This window comes from Amblyomma maculatum, chromosome 7 (assembly GCF_055883805.1).
Source record: "Amblyomma maculatum isolate TAMU_Amacu chromosome 7, ASM5588380v1, whole genome shotgun sequence".
Taxonomy (NCBI): Eukaryota; Metazoa; Arthropoda; class Arachnida; order Ixodida; family Ixodidae; genus Amblyomma; species Amblyomma maculatum.
This window is the reverse complement of record NC_139350.1, coordinates 116144019-116158573: the sequence shown is the minus strand read 5'-3', so window position 1 is coordinate 116158573 and position 14555 is coordinate 116144019. Positions and strand designations below refer to the sequence as shown.

General features: G+C 44.7%; 1 pseudogene across 1 annotated transcript in view; it reads right to left on the bottom strand.

Annotated features, from left to right (window-relative positions):
* The window catches only part of LOC146184505 (uncharacterized), a 217826-nt pseudogene that overhangs the window by 174823 nt on the left and 28448 nt on the right, over positions 1 to 14555 (bottom strand). The gene's annotated exons all lie outside the window — the stretch shown is intronic.

Sequence of the window (14555 nt, the reverse complement as noted above, 5' to 3'; positions counted from 1 at the left end):
TCGGAATTATATCAATGTTTCTGAATGGCTTGCTTACTGCAGCTGTCTGGACAGGTAGATCTTGTTGTTGTTGTTGTTCTCCTCTAAATCTTAACCCAGATCCTAATCTAGATCTTAACCCAGGACCTACCACTTTTTCAGTGTCTTCATCCTTACCGATGAATTTGTTTTACCTTCAACTACTATTCTTTGTCGGGTCTTGATGGAACCGCCGTGAAGTTACGTCGTGGTAGCCCAGTCTTCCGCGACATGCTGCCGTCAACCCAAAAATGCAAAAAAAAGCTGAACTATACTCAAAGAGGTAAAAATTTGTGCTTGCTCGTCTTTTAGCCGAATGCATTCAGTCCGTGTCACCGCCATGTTGCAAATACATGCTAATGAACTAAGTCACATTGTAGCGAAATTACAGACTTTTAAATAAAAAAATGTCGCTATGTCAGCCATTTATTTCAATAGCGTCATACGTTAGGAAAACTCATCTAGGAATTGCTCAGCTGACAAAAAACATTTAATCAAATTTTCTCGCGGAAAACTACATTTGCCTGATTTTCAGCTTCGTTACTGCTGGTTTTTATGAATAAAAAAAAGTAGCATGTAAAATTATATCGCAAATAAGGAGCAGTGAATTAGGCTGCTTTGTTAGGAGAGTGCGAAGTTGATAAGTGCTCAAATCGCCCACTTCGTCTGCCCTTGTTTTACATTGCTAGAATCCTGTTCTTTAAATCTAGCTTCTAGTAATTCTCGCTGTCTACACGTTCTCAGCTCACATGAAAGCCATGCCCGGTATGTGCATTTCTACAAATACTAAATTAGAAATGCTTCAAGATTTATATCGTTTTGCAGCATATCATTTTTACACAATAGCCCACCTAGAACGTGCCGTCCTTTCGCCTGTATAAAAGTATTCCATCAACATGACGTCTTGTCCGCAGTAGCCTGGATATAGTCAGGCGTTTCGCATTAACGCTTACCGGAAAATAGCTTCCTAATATCTGCTACCGTTCCCCTTTCGGTTCTTAGGGTGTCCATGTAACTAATAAAACAATCCCTCCTTGTCAATGGCTTCTCGGCTTTGTTTATTTCTCGTGAATTTACTCAAATAATTTCAGTATTCCCCTGTTAGGGGGAGTACAGAAACAGCTTAATTTTATTATATTCATTATCGAATACAATTCTTTATACAGGATCTCCCAGTTAACTTTCATCATCATCATCATCATCATCAATCATCAGCCTGACTATACACACTGCAGAGCGAAGGCCTCTCCCATATTCCTCCAATTGCTCTGGTCCGGTGCTAGCTGCATCCTCTTGACAACTGTTAAATTCTTAATCTCATCCGCTCACCTAACTTTCCACCGCCCACAGCTACCCTTTGCTTCCTTTGGAATCCAGTTAGTTACCCTAAGCGACCATCGTTTATCCTCTCTTCGCACTATATGTCCTGCCCCTGCCCATTTCTTCTTCTTGGTTTTCACTAGAATGTCAGTAACCTGAGTTATTTCTCTGCTGACCCACTCGGCACGTTGACTATCTCGTATTGTTACCCCTACAATTTTTCGTTTCATAGCCATCTGTGTTATCCTTAGTTAAGTAAAACCCTCTTTATTGGCCTCCATGCTTCAGCCCAATAGGTCAGTACAGGTAAGATCAATTGTTATATACTTTTCTCTTGACCGATACTACTAAGCTGCTAGTCATAATCTGGGAGTGCGTGCCAAATACGGTCCATCCCAATCTTATTCTCTATGTTATTTCCCTTTCATGGTCCGGATCTGTGGTTACTACCTATCCTAAGTAGACATATTCGCCAATGACTTCCAGTGTCTCGCTACCTAACGTAAACTGCTGTTCCTTCCCGAGGCTGTTGAACATTACCTTAGCCTTCTGCATATTGATTTTCAAGCCTGCCTTTCTACTTTTCCTGTCTATGTCATCAATCATTCTTTGCAGTTCATTCCCCGAGTTACTTAGCAAGGCAATACCATCAGCACGTCGCAGGTTACTGAGGTATTCTGCATCTACCCACTAAATACTTGTTCTAAGCAAGCTGTGAATAGTACTAGGAAGATCGTGTCTCCTTGTCGAACATCTTTCTGCATAGGAATTTCGTTACTTTCTTTATGCAGAAGTATGGTTGCTGTGCAGCACCTATATATATTTTCAGCACATTGACGTACGGCTCGTCTATACCATGATTATGCAATGCCTGCATGACCGCCGAGGGTTCTACTGAGTCAATTGTTTTTTCGTAATCAAAGAATGCTGTGTATAAGGGCTGATTATATTCTGAGTATTTCTCTGTCGCCTGGTTGATGGTATGGATATGGTCGATAGTAGAGTTTTCTTTCCGAAAACATCATTGATCCTTTGCTTGGTTGCAGACAAAGGTTGTCCTGATTCTAACAGGGATTACTTTGGCAAATAGTTATACGTAACAGAGAGTAAGCTGATTGGTCTGTAAATTTTAAAGTCCTATAGCGTCCCATTTCTTATGAATTAAGATATTATTGGCGTTCTTCCATGGTTGCGATACCGTCGATGACACCATGCACTGCGTATACAGGGTGGCCAGTTTTTCTAGCACAATATCCCTGCCCCCTTCCGTCCTTCAACAAATCTATAGCTACCTGATCCTAGCTGCCTTCCCCCTTTTCACAGTTTCTAATTATTTTTAAACTTCGTCCTTCGTCACTGGCGGAACGGTTGACTCCATTTATCCACCGCCAACCTCATTATTGTCGTGACTCTTTGGCTACTGTAGAGATCAGTATAGAAATCTTCGGTTACTTTTCAGCTACTTTGACCATCTCGTCCATATTCGTGATAACATTGCCCAAATTGTCCCTCAGCACATACGTCTGAGTTTTGCGCATGCCCAATATCTTCTTCATTGCTGTAAGGCTTCCTCCGTTCTTTACAGCATACTCAATTTTCTCTATGTGATACTTCCTTATCGGCCACTTTGCCCTCATTGATTAGCTCTCATATCTCTGCCAATTCTATCTGGTCTATTGGATTGGTAGCTTTCATATATTAGCGCTTCTTCATCCAATCTATCGTCGTATTGGACAGCTTACTGGTATTCCTTATAACTACCCTCCGTCTATTTCTACAGTGCAGTCAGTAATGACATCTTTGAAATCTTTATTCATTGCTTCTAGGCTGATGTCTTCATCCTCGGTTAAAGCTGAATATCTGTTTTGTAGTGAGATGCTGAACTCTTCTGCCCTCCCCCTCTCCGCTAATTCGTTGATGGACTTCTTTATTGCTAATCTGTTTCGTTGCTTATTCAGATTTAGACTAATTCGAGACCTTGCCATCCTGTGGTCACGGAATTGCACTTTCCTGATTACCTCTACATCCTGCATGATGGCGGAGTCAGTACACGTTTTATGAAGCCAATTTCATTTTTAGTCTCCCCGTTAGAACACCCCCATGTCAACTTCCGGTTATTCCGTTTGCTGAAGAAGGTGTTAATGATTCTTAAGTTATCGCGCTCTGCAAACTCCACCAGTAACTTCCTCCAGCTATTCCTAGAACCAATGCCATAGTCACCCACTACCTGGTCTCCTGCCTGCTTTTACCCCACCTTGGCCGTGAAGTCGCCCATTAGTACAGTGTACTGCGTTTTTGCTTTCCGCATTGCCAATTGTACATCCTAATAAAAACGTTCACCTGCCTGGTGATCATGACTACATGTAGATGCGTAGGCTTGTACACCTTTCAGTTTATAACGCTTATTAAGCTTAATTACTAGGCCTGCCACCCTCTCATTAATACTATAGAATTCTTCTATATTACCAGCTATATACTTATTGATAAGGAAACCTACTCCTAGTTCTCGCTTCTCCGGTAAACGTCGATAACACATTACATGCCTGCCCATCAGTACAGTATATGCCTCATTCGGCCTCCTAACCTCGCTAGGCCATATGACATCCCAATTATTGCCCTCTAGTTCCTCTAACAGGACTGCTAAGCTAGCTTAATTAGCTAGGATTCTAGCGTTAAACGTTGCCAGGGTCAGTTTTCAATGGCGGCCTGTCCAGCGGAGCCAGAGATTCTTAGCACCCCCCGCTACGTCACAGGTCTGACCGCTGCCGTGGTCAGTTGCTCCGCAGCCGCTGGAGACTGAGGGTCAGGTTTTTATATTGTTACGACGTTTATTTACACAGATGGCAGGATACGCTGGAGATCAGCACACCACAGCGGACAGACCCAGCTTCCTCGTCCTCTTCTCCTTATTCCGCCAAACCTCATCTTCCTTCAATAAGGACCGCGGGAAGTGCGTGACACTGCCCCCTTCGAAGACGATGCCCGCCGGGCGAGTCAAGGTTCGTCACGTTGATAGAAGGGCTTCATACGGGCCACGTGGACTACTTGAGTCTTCCGAGAACGACGTCCTTGGGTGGTCACGCGAGAGACTACAAAGTTTACTGCGCTGAGGCGTTCCAATACAACGAAAGGGCCAGTATAGTGGTGCAACAGTTTCTGGCACAAGCCGCGCTTACGCAACGGCGTCCAAAGCCACACCAAGTCACCAGGGACATAATTAACATCTTGATGACGCTTGTCGTAGCGTTGCTTGTAGCGTACCTGGGAGGCTAGAGTGCGAAGTCTAAGCGAGTCGACGAGCTTCTTCGGCCAAAGAGAGAGTATGCGCTAGTGAAGTTTCAGCAGGGAGTGAGAAAGGCAGAAACGTGTCCAAAGTGCTTCGTGGAGGTCGTGCATAGAGAAGAAAAAACGGACTGTAGCCTGTCGTTTCGTGCTTAGCAGTGTTAAATGCATATGTTATAAACGGAAGGACTTCATCCCAGTTTTTGTGGCGGCAGTCGACATACATTGCGAGCATGTTGCTAAGCGTCCGATTGGTGCGTTCGGTAAGACCGTTTGTTTGTGGGTGGTAAGAAGTTGAATGGCGAAAATCGGATGAGCAGAGGCGAAGAAGTTCTTCTACAACTTCTGCCGTAAACTGTCGGCCACGATCGCTTATTAACACACGAGGAGGCCCATGTCGAAGAATGATGGACCGTAGGAGGAACGCCGAGACATCAGAAGCAGTGGCTGACGGTATAGCAGCAGTTTCACAGTACCGCGTAATATAGTCTACGCACGCTATGACCGAGCGGTTTCCGTTGGAGGAACGGGGAAACGGTCCTAGAAGATCAATTCCCGCCTGTTCGAATGGGGTTCGTGGTGGCGTTATAGGCTGAAGATGACCCGGCGGTGAGCAGGTTTGGTGCTTGAAACGCTGGCACTTGAGGCAGCTGGCCACATAACGTTGAGTAGTTTGACGCATCTTTGGCCAATAAAAACGTTCCTTAGTCCTGTGCAATGTTCTTGCGAAACCCAACTATCCAGCTGTGGCATCGTCGTGCATTACCCGAAGAACCTGACACCTAAGACTTGTAGGAACTACCAGAAGAAGCCGCGCACCTACTGACGAGTAGTTCTTCCTGTATAGTACACCGTCACGAATGCAGAATGAGGTCGTAGGGTTCCGGGAACTTGCTGCCTCAAAAAGCGGCGCCAACTCGTTGTCGTGCCGCTGCGCAATCTTGAATTCACCAACATCAGGGAAACTTGTAGAGATAGCAGCTATATACTCATCCAAGACCTCATTGCCGCAATCAGTAGTTTCAAGTGACAACCGTGACAAGCAGTCAGCATCACCGTGCTTACGACCACTCTTAAAAGACACAGTAAAATTGAATTCTTGAAGGCGCAAAGCCCACCGCGCAAGGCGTCCACAGGGGTCACGAAGGTTTACAAGCCAACATAAGGAATGATGGTCCGTCACAATTTTAAATGCACATCCATAAAGATATGACCTAAACCGTTGCACACCGAATAAAACAGCTAAGCATTCCTGTTCAGTTACAGTGTAATTACGCTCAGCCTTGCTCAAAGAACGGCTTGCATACGCAACGACATGTTCATTGCCATTGTGGCGTTGTGTGAGCACAGCACCAATTCCAACTGCGCTGGCGTCAGTGTGAAGTTCTGTTGGAGCTGATGGACAGAAGTGGCGTAGTACTGGTCCTGATGTCAAAATAAACTTTAACTGACGAAAGGCGGAGTCACAATCGGCAGTCCACTTTAAAGGCACATCTTTTTGCAGAAGACAAGTAAGGGGATATGCTAGATCAGCAAACTTCGGAAAAAAACGCCGAAAATAGGAGCAAAGCCCCAAAAAACTCCTGAGCTGTTTTAACGATTTCGGCGGTTTAAAACAAGTGACAGCTTCGATCTTTTTCGGATCACGCCTGATTCCATCCTTGTTTATAAGATGTCCAAGTACCACAGTCTGGCGTTCTCCAAAACGACATTTCTTGGAATTGAGTACCAGACCAGCTTTCTCGATACACTCCAAGACAATCTCTAATCGACTGTTGTGTTCATGAAAAGTTGTCCCGAATATCACTACATCGTCCAAATAACACATTCAAATGTGCCACTTCAGCCCGCGCAAAACTGTATCCATGAATCTTTCGAACGTGGCTGGAGCGTTACATAATCCAAACGGCATCACATTAAATTCATACAGCCCGTCTGGGGTGATGAATGCCGTCTTTTCTTTATCTTCCGGGTGCATGGGGATCTGCCAATAGCCTGATCGCAGGTCAACAGAGGAAAAATAGGAGGTGGAATGTAAGCAATCAATGGCGTCATCAATACGTGGCAGGGGATACACGTCCTTCTTGGTAACAGTATTCAAACGTCGATAATCAACACAAAATCACCATGTGCCATCTTTCTTTTTGACTAGAATCACAGGGGCAGCCCACGGACTAGACGATTCCTGAATGATGCCCTTATGCAGCATGTCACAAACTTGTTCTTCGATAGTTTGGCGCTCTGATGGGGATACACGATAAGGCTTCTGGCGGATTGGATCAGCAGTTCCTGTATTGATTCGGTGCTGAGTACGGGACATGGGAATCCCGTGGTGGTGAGTCCCGAGAGAAATCGAAAGCCGCAGTATGTTTCGCCAGAACTTCCACTAAACTGTGACGGTCACTTGTTGGCAGGGATTTGTTAATAATGGCAAGAAATTTTGTCTCATCTTCTTCTGAGCATGCGGTAGGCTGGGAATTGTCTGTGCTGAGCACGGCCACTGATTTAAAAGTGTCTTCGTCAAAGTTGGCAAGTTTTAGACCACGTGGTAATACAACAGGTTCGTTAGAGCAGTTAGTCGTCCACAAAGAAGAATGACCATTCATGACTGAGATGATGCAGCGGGGAATCAGAATACTTTTCTTCGCGCAGTTGAGGGTGAGTGGTTCAACCACAGCGTCGAACGCATCACTGGCACAGCTGGAACTAACAACTCGTATAAACTCTGCTGACATTGCAGGAATGACTATGTCTTCCGAAACCGAAAGCGTGCTAGGATGGGTCCGCGAATTTTCACGCAAAGCAGATTCAATTCGAGTGCTCACAGAAATGTCTCCATTGCGAAAGTCGAGAGTGGCCCCACATTGCTCCAGAAAATAGTCTAAGAATTACGTCATGCGTTGATCGAGTAAGTACTGCGAATTCAGTTCGGAATGTGTGGCCGGCGATAACAAGATTCACGGAACAGACTCCAAGTGGGTTAAGCGGTTCGCCACCAACACCACATAATGTTGTCGTACTATCCCAAGCAAACATAATTTTACGACCAAGGCAGTTTTTAAAAGCGAGACTTATAATAGAAATAGTTGCACCTGTGTCCAACAACGCCATAGCATGTACACCGTCCACAAACACTTCAATTCGGTTCTTTAACATCGAAACGGGCAGAGGTATGGGTAAGCTAGAATCATTTGCGACCTCACCTCCATCGGCCGCACTCACTAGTTTCCCGGAGGTGGCGAACGTCGTCGGGGAGAAGGGGATTGTCGTAGGCGCCGAGATGGTGGTGTCAGGCTACGGTTAGAGGCCGGTGATTCGTTTCGGTTCAGCACCATTCTGCGTTCTTGTCGGCTAGCTGTTGATCTGTACTCATTCCGGCCAGGTGTTCTTCTATATGAATCATCATTTTCAGCAGGAAGCCTTGTACGGGAGTTCACCCACTGTCGGCGATACTGCTGGTACGGACGACGGTTGCGGCAAAAGCGGGAAATGTGGCCGATCATCCCACAGGCATAACACACTGGCGGCTCACGTTCATTCGATGAATAAGGTTCGTCGTCGCTTGTATTAAACGTTTCATGCTCTGGATGTGGTCGACGAGGAGGACGAGAGTGCTCGCTGTTGTAGGCGTTGATGTTGAGAGGCTGGGTGTTCGGGCGATGAGCAGCAGAGCATCGGGTGTCCGAAGGAGAAGTAGCAGAGGGATCATAACAGGTAGAAGATGGGCTGTCAGACGAAGAGGTGCTCCTGTAGACGGGTGTAACGTGGCCTCCAATACCTTGATGCCTCCGAAGCTCTTCGCGGACGATCTGGCGAATTGTATCTGCCAGGCTTGTCGTTTCAGACACATCCACACTAGCGACAGTTGTCACATTAGGCAGCCGACCAAACTTCGGAATGATACGGCGTCGCTTCAAAGATTGAAACGTGCGGCAGTGTCGTCTTACATCAGCGGTGGTATTCAAATCGTCCTTGCAGATAAGAAAGTTGTACACGTCTTGCGCTATTCCTTTCAGGAGATGACCCACTCTGTCTTCCTCAGTCATCCGAACATCAACTATTCTGCACAGCTTGAGGACTTCTTCTATGTAAGTTGTGCAGGTCTCCCCCGGTACTTGCGCTCGGTGAGCCAGAGTCTGTTCGGCGCTTTTTTTTTCGAGCATCGGCATCACCAAATCCCGCTCTCATTTCTTCCATGAAGCAATCCCAGGTGGTAAGAGATGCTTCATGATTGTCAAACCATGTTAGCGCAGTTTTTTCAAGAAAAAATACCGCATTCGGCAACTTGGTAGTCGCATCCCAGCGGTTGTATTTGCTCACCCGATTGTAGTGGGTGAGCCAGTCATCCACGTCTTCCCCGGGCTTGCCATAGAAGTGCCGGGGTTCCCGATAAGGCTGTGCGGTGGTCGGATGAGCTGCTGGCGTGTGCTGCGTTGAACCATCTGCTTGCGCCATCTCCGTCCGAAGGGGGGGTAGCCCAGCAATTCTTCTGCTCCGGCGAAGTAGGAGAGGTTCCGTGGTGATCTGTAGCCCGCAAACTCCACCACACTTGTTACGACGTTTATTTACACAGATGGCAGGATACGCTGGAGAATAGCACACCACAGCGGACAGACCCAGCTTCCTCGTCCTCTTCTCCTTATTCCGCCAAACCTCATCTTCCTTCAATAAGGACCGCGGGAAGTGCGTGACAATATGACTAATAATGGGAGGTTGCTGCCAATTACAGCACCAGGGTGGCCAACTGCTGTTCTGTTGAGGGAGTGCCTTGTCGGTGGTGTTGACCGGCTTTATGTAGCACCCCAAACCGGTTTATGCAATTCCATCGACACGTGATTTTTTTTGTCCGGTTGAGAATTTCGCGGCACCGGGATTCGAACCACGGTCCTCTTGCATGCGAGGCAGATATTTCTACCTGTACACTACCGCTGCACTAAGCTAACTTTAACCATGGATTAAAAATGAAACATTTGAGGTAGGCCAGAGAAACAAATTGTATACCGCTGCTAGCCGACTGGCGCACCATAGAAAATTATTTCTTTTTTAAATACTAATTAGCAACTAAACTAATTCTTCTAATTTGCTATCGCCTTTAGACAATAAATGCATTTGCAAAGTTGGAGATCACCTTCTATAACCGCCATTTCATTTATTTCGTTTGCATATGCACGAAAATATTGTGTTTAAAAGCAAAATTTGGTACTCAAAGAACTAATTAAGATTTTGGTCTAAAAGAAAAAACCTGAGGGTGAGAGGCATATAACTATTTCTGCCTGCCTCCTTTCTTAGCTTGTACAGCCGTCATTTCTCTTCAAAGCGGATTCTGTCCTTGCAAACTGCACAGCCGGCAAAAAATACCCATGCAGCCACTGACGTACGACGGATGTCCGAACTTGGCGGCCGAGTTCGGACGTCCGCCGGAGCTACGACGCACGTACGAAAGCATATGGTCGAACCTGTATGTCCAGCAGACAGCCGCCGTACGTCCGCCACTGATTTTGCTTTTACACAGCTCTCATATAGTTTGTAGTCGTCGTGCTCGTCTGAACTGCGTATAACTCATTATTGGCGGTCAATCTGCATTATATACTTGATTACTCATATTACAATAGTGTGTCTGCTTTAAAATCTAGAGCCAATTTACCTAGCCTTGAAACCCGACGGAAAATTTCTCGATTGTGCCTCTTTCATATGTTTTATCATTCATCTTTAGGAGAATAAGTCATATCACCTGCTTATCACCTCTTAAGCGTCTTATAACCATAAGACCGTCTACGCCCCCTCCGCAAGACTTACCGCTCATCCTCGATCTTTTTTCGTCACGTCGTCCCGGGACTGAAATGATCTACCACAGGACGCCATGCATCATATCAACGCCATTCATTTTAAGAACGCTATCAAGACCATTGTTGTTTAACTCTCATACCCATCCCTCATGTAATGCCCCATATCAGGGGCATTTGAGGTATCAAATATATATATCTAATATATGAAGCTAGAATGAGTCGATGCGGTACAAAGGTTTCGATTAAACTTTTCTTTTAATTTGTGTAGTGTTTCCTCATTGCCTTCTTTATTTAAAATGTTTTAACAAAAACTATAATGACCATAAAACATTTTGGTATGCACGATGCAGAGGCAAATCTTTATTCGTAGGCTCAGTAGACGCAGCAAGCAGCAGGCTCAAAAGGAACGAAACCGAACCTACCCTAAACAAGTTTTAAATAAACATATCCAATCCACCTGACAAGTATGTCATGGAGGATGTCTTCAGGGTTCTGCTTTCTGCATTTTCTGCAGCAGCTACAGATAACTAAGGCTGTTATGCATCATTAGTATTTTTTTTATGTGGCTTGGTGCGGCTGGCACACTTTGTTCACCCGCCAACCCCAAAGTAAGGATTTCACCGGACTTTTGTTTCTTTAGTGGAACTTTCGTTAGCGCCGGCTAACGAAAGTGCAGCATTATATCTGAGGGCCATCGCTCTCGACATTGCTGGACGCCGCGCCAGTAATCCGCGCAACCTATCTGTCTTGGATAGAGGAGTGCCTGCCTGAGCGTTCAATCAGGAGTTAATTTGTAAACCATGCGCAGTGTGCTGAGATTTAAAAACTATAGGGAAAAACGTTTACACTCGAGTCTACCATGAGACGTACCCTACACTTGTGAAAACGTCGGAAGGGTTGTTTTTTTTTTTATGGCCAGCCGCTGATCGGTCTCTCTTGAGCTTTACTACAACTACAGTTTACAGAAGGAATGCCTGTAAGCACTGTAAAGTAGATGCTAAATAATTAAAGGTTTAGTGCTCTCCTTGAGCTTTGACAAAAGATGAGAGCACCTTGGGCATATGGCTTACGTATATATACCCGAAAAGCGCTGAACAACGGGCCAAGAAGGCTAAAAGCGCCAAGAGACAAGAGACAGGAAAACCTGCGCTTGTCTTTTTTTCTTGACCCGTTGCTCTGCGCTATTCTGGCACAACTTTGACATACCGCCGCAGTGGAAACGTTGGATTGTGAGCTTCGGGGACTGCAGCACCTTCTGTTATTTCAAACAGGCATACTGGCAAGTCATGCAAGCAACCGGCTCTAAAAACAAGTGAACTAATTAAGCAAAAGTAAAGTGAAAACAAAATTGGTATTGCCGTGCCTTTACATATAATCAGAGGCTCCTCAAGAATTCACTCCATTAGTGACAGCAAGATAAAACCAAAAGTATACACTAAAGCCATGCGGTATCTCATAACGCAAGATACTCAGCTTACCTGTCACACTGGAAGCTCTTACCATACTTTTAAAGCACGATATTAAAGTACTTTTAAACCACTGCTTGTTAATACAGTGACAGACACAAATTGAATCTATGGCATAACACTCACATGCACGGCTTCTTATAGCCACTGGACACATGATGTTGACTAGAATCCTCTACTGGTCATTCTACAAGCGCTTGTGCAATTGATACTTTTAGTGCGTTGTGAAAATGCTTGCGTTCTGTTTCTATAGAGAAATCTTTTTTCATTGAAGGCTAATATTTGGCTTGCTACAGCAAAATCCTGTACCCATTCATCCTACAAACAGCTGTGCTGCTGGTGCTTTTAGTGTGCTGTGAAAATATTTGTGTTCTGCTTCTCTATGGCAATTCTTTCCTCACTGAAGACTAACATGTGCCTTCATTAAATTGTTTCACATGCAATTTGCAGCATCCGATTTTGTAGGCCAACATGCAGCAGCACTTGTAAGTGGGCAAAAGTTCTATTGACTAAACTGTCATCAATGGTAATAAAAGCAATCTCCCTTTGCATTCTCATTTCTTTGGCATGACTGAAGGTAAGCATTGTATCATTATTTATATAATAATTTTGAATCATCATTATCAGTTTTGAAGTTGTTTGAGCATCATAAAAGTTTAAACACACAGGACTTCCCATCAACAGTTATTTTTCTAGCTTACTTACGTTAAGGATTTAGCACTGGCTTAAACAATTCTTTGAGAGAAAATTAATTCTTCTCTCTTTGTCTACCATGCTACTTTTTGTAATATTCCCTTGAACTAAATAGCTAATATTTTAGGTGTACACGATCACGCACTCTCAGTTTGAATATGCGAGTGCTTGGCTTGCGCTGTGCGAAATCTCATTGCATCCGTCTAAGCCGTGCATCGACGCAAAGTGGTTTCTGCGTAGAGGACCAGGAGCTGCAGCTTCATAGCGTCTGCCTCTTCGCTTCGCTGCGCAGACGCACATCAAGACAAAGTGGCGTATGCGTAGAGGGACCAGAAAGTGCAGCTTCGCGTTGTCTATCTTTTTGCTATGGTGGGCAGCCACACATCGAAGCAAAGTGGCCTATGTGTAAAGTACAGCGTTCTAGATGGGGGAAGTGGGCTCCCTGCCGTATCCCTGCACCTCTCCGGCGTGGCGCACTCTATGTCACCTTTCCCGGCAGGCATGCTTCATTTGATATATTTCACTCGCTTTGTGGCAGCTGGACTGGGCACCGTAGTGGCGGCGAGGTGCACTGCACAGGTTGTTTCGATCAACTTTGTCGGCTCTCGACTGCAAATGCCGCCGCCGTTGTATGGGCAGCACTATCCCTATGTACTTTTTGCTGTACTTCACGATTTTCTCAATATGCAGCGTGAGTTAAAATACATAGTCGATGTCAATTTTACTGTTTACAGGAGATAATAGTTGACGGCTTTTTGTGTTTTGTGTAACGGTAAGCTTTGCCATTTTAACGTCACATACAGCAGTGTGGGTAAACAAATACTTTTGCTTTTAACTCCTGTAGAAGCATGAAAACTACTCAGTTTCTGCAGCAGGCCAAGCATCCATATTGGGCTTTACCCACATGTTAAATCTCTCTCTGCCATCTGGTGCTGCGGTTTACATAGTAATCAGTTACACTAAGATAATTTACATCCTCACAGCTTCTCTAAGGAGATGCTTTCCTGCTAGCCGCAATTTTGATGTCAATATTCCCCAAACATGTCCGATAAGTATTTTCGGGAAGGGCACATGGAAGCGAGCAAAAGTTGTCAAGTTTACAGAATAAAATGGTGGCTATTTTAAATGATGGTATTTTTGATAACTTCTTGTTAGAGCTGGAAGAATGACTAGAAATCTGGCTACCTAAAATACAGGTTTCTGCTACCAATGCGTACATATAGAATACTGCAATGCTGTGACTGTGCTTTATGCTAATCCACAGCATTCTTTATGCTTTGTTCCTCTGCATGTGCAGTCCATGTCATTGATGCCTCATAGCAGCAAACATTTTTACATGGTATCTCTGGTCAAAGTGGATTGTTGAAACAGACAAAACATGAAAATACTGGATGTCAGGTTTGGTCAAACTATGTATATTTTGTTATTCTGTAATGTTTTGCTGAAGTTACTTATATGACCTTCCGGTATTGAGATGTACACATGGAGTGCCGTCTACAAAAAGCAAATGAGAAAACCTGGCAGTTGCCCTTGCATCTAATCAAATATCAGCAAAAGTAACTTGAATTTCATTCTGCCTTCTTTTGCAGGAGGAGGAGCCCCACCTGCTTTGTCCAGATTACACCTGCAAGGCAAGTAACGGCTGATCAAGTAAGTGCGCAGGATAGTAGCAGCTCCCGGCACGCCGGCCTGAGGAGGTCGCCCGCAGAGGGCTCGATCATCTCCTCACCCGTTCTGAAATATTATGTTTCAATAAATACTTTTACCTCCTCCACCTCGCCAGGGGAAGAGCTGTTATGGCCAAGGATATTTTTCAATATATTTAAGTACATTCTTAGTACTCCAGCTGGCCTGCTTTTTACCATGTCATTCAGTTTATTGTTGCATGCCGTTTTAACATGGATATTATTTAGTGTAGACTTTTTCTGCATTGTTTCACAATGAAGCCTAAAATAATTGAAAATGCTGTTTTTACAACCACGCATGCTTT